This window comes from Arachis hypogaea, chromosome 12, assembly GCF_003086295.3.
Source record: "Arachis hypogaea cultivar Tifrunner chromosome 12, arahy.Tifrunner.gnm2.J5K5, whole genome shotgun sequence".
Lineage (NCBI taxonomy): Eukaryota > Viridiplantae > Streptophyta > Magnoliopsida > Fabales > Fabaceae > Arachis > Arachis hypogaea.
The window spans coordinates 54,220,113-54,223,092 of NC_092047.1; the positions used below are offsets into that span (position 1 = coordinate 54,220,113).

General features: G+C 41.8%; 1 non-coding gene across 1 annotated transcript; it reads right to left on the bottom strand.

Moving 5' to 3' along the window:
• Window positions 1-837: 837 nt before the first annotated feature.
• On the bottom strand, window positions 838-945 carry LOC112731665 (small nucleolar RNA R71). The gene has a single exon (XR_003167434.1). It is a non-coding gene; the product is annotated as a small nucleolar RNA R71 (small nucleolar RNA).
• Window positions 946-2,980: the final 2,035 nt, after the last annotated feature.

Below are 2,980 nucleotides of genomic sequence, written 5' to 3' on the forward strand. Positions count from 1 at the left end.
TTTTTTTTTTGAATTTTAGAAAAACTACTAACCTTTTTCAAAAACTATTTTCGAAAATCACTAACTCTTTTTCAAAAATTTTTTTCGAAAATTCTCTCCTCCTCTCATCCCCTTCTATTTATTTATTCATCTACTAACACTTCTCTTCATCTCACATCTCTGCTCCTATCATCACCTTTGTGTTTGGATTCTTCATTCTTCTTCACCCCTATTCCTTTTCTTCTTCTACTAACAAAAAGGAACCTCTTTACTGTGACATAGAGGATTCCTCCTTTTTTTTCTTTTTCTCTTCTCTTTCTTATGAGCAGGGACAAAGAAAAAGGCATTTTTGTTGAAGCTGATCCAGAACCTGAAAGGACTCTGAAGAGGAAACTAAGAGAAGCTAAATTACAACAATCCAGAGACAACCTTATTGAAAATTTCGAACAAGTAAAGGAGATGGCAGCCGAACCCAACAACAATAATGCAAGGATAATGCTCAGTGACTTTACTGCACCTAATTCCAATTTACATGGAAGAAGCATCTCCATTCCTGCCATTGGAGCAAACAACTTTGAGCTGAAACCTCAGCTAGTTTCTCTGATGCAGCAGAACTGCAAGTTTCATGGACTTCCATCTGAAGATCCTTTTCAGTTCTTAACTGAATTCTTGTAGATCTGTGATACTGTTAAGACTAATGGAGTAGATCCTGAAGTCTACAGGCTCATGCTTTTCCCTTTTGCTGTAAGAGACAGAGCTAGAGTGTGGTTGGACTCTCAACCCAGAGATAGCCTGAACTCTTGGGATAAGCTGGTCACGGCTTTCTTAGCCAAGTTCTTTCCTCCTCAAAAGCTGAGCAAGCTTAGAGTGGATGTTCAGACCTTCAGACAGAAGGAAGGTGAATCCCTCTATGAAGCTTGGGAAAGATACAAGCAGCTGACCAAAAAGTGTCCTTCTGACATGCTTTCAGAATGGACCATCCTGGATATATTCTATGATGGTTTATCTGAGCTATCAAAGATGTCATTGGATACTTCTGCAGGTGGATCCATTCACCTAAAGAAAACACCTGCAGAAGCTCAAGAACTCATTGACATGGTTGCTAATAACCAGTTCATGTACACTTCTGAGAGGAATCCTGTGAGTAATGGGACGCCTATGAAGAAGGGAGTTCTTGAAATTGATACTCTGAATGCCATATTGGCTCAGAACAAAATATTGACTCAGCAAGTCAATATGATTTCTCAGAGTCTGAATGGAGTGCAAGCTGCATCCAACAGTACTCAAGAGGCTTCTTATGAAGAAGAAGCTTATGATCCTGAAAACCCTGCAATAGCATAGGTGAATTACTTAGGTGAACCTTATGGAAACACCTATAATCCATCATGGAGAAATCATCCAAATCTCTCATGGAAGGATCAAAGGCCTCAACAAGGTTTTAATAATGGTGGAAGAAACAGGTTTAACAATAATAAACCCTTTCCATCATCCACTCAGCAACAGACAGATAATTCTGAGCAGAATCCATCTAGCTTAGCAAATTTAGTCTCTGATCTATCTAAGGCCACTGTGAGTTTCATGAATGAAACAAGGTCTTCCATTAGAAATTTGGAAGCACAAGTGGGCCAGCTGAGTAAAAGGATCACTGAAATCCCTCCTAGTACTCTCCCAAGAAATACAGAAGAGAATCCAAAAGGAGAGTGCAAGGCCATTGAATTAATTACCATTGTCGAACCCACAAGAGAGGAGAAGGACGTGAATCCCAAGGAGGAAGACCTCCTGGGACGTCCAGTGATCAATAAGGAGCTTCCCTCTGAGGAACCGAAGGAATCAGAGACTCATCTAGAGACCATAGAGATTCCATTGAACCTCCTTATGCCATTCATGAGCTCTGTTGAGTATTCCTCTTCTGAAGAGAATGAGGATGTTACTGAAGAGCAAGCTGCCAAGTTCCTTGGTGCAATCATGAAGCTGAATGCCAAATTATTTGGTATTGAGACTTGGGAAGATGAACCTCCCTTGTTCACCAATGAACTAAGTGATCTGGATCAACCGACATTGCCTCAGAAGAAACAGGATCCTGGAAAGTTCATAATACCTTGTACCATAGGCACCATGATCTTTAAGGCTCTGTGTGACCTTGGTTCAGGGATAAACCTCATGCCCCTCTAGAGAAACTGGGAATCTATGGGGTGCAAGCTGCTAAAATCTCATTAGAGATGGCAGACAATTCAAGAAAATAGGCTTATGGACAAGTAGAGGACGTGTTAGTAAAAGGTTGAAGGCCTTTACATCCCTGCTGATTTCATAGTCCTGGATACTGGAAAGGAAGAGGATGAATCCATCATCCTAGGAAGACCCTTCCTAGCCACAGCAAGAGCTGTGATTGATGTGGACATAGGAGAATTGATCCTTCAATTAAATAAGGACAACCTGGTGTTTACAACTCAAGGATCTCTCTCTGCATCCATGGAGAGGAAGCAGAAAAAGCTTCTCTCAAAGCAGAGTCAACCAAAGCCCCCACAGTCAAACTCTAAGTTTGGTGTTGGAGAGTCTCAACAATGCTCTGAACATCTGTGAGGTTCCATGAGAGCCCACTGTCAAGCTATTGACATTAAAGAAGCGCTTGTTGGGAGGCAACCCAATGTTTATTTATCTAATTTTATTTTTGTTTTTCATGTTTTCTTAGGTTCATGATCATGTGGAGTCATAAAATAAACAAAAAAATTTAGAAACAGAATCAAAAACAGCGGAAGAAAAATCACACCCTGGAGGAAGCACCTGCCTGGCGTTCAACGCTAGAACAGAGCATGGTTTTGGCGCTGAACGCCCAAAATGGGCAGCATCTGGGCGCTGAACGCCAGAATTGCACCCTGGAGAAGAGCTGGCGCTGAACGCCCAGAACAAGCATGGTTCTGGCGTTCAACGCCAGAAATGGGCAACAAATGGGCGTTGAACGCCCAAAATGGGCACCAACCTGGCGCTGAATGCCCAGAGTTGT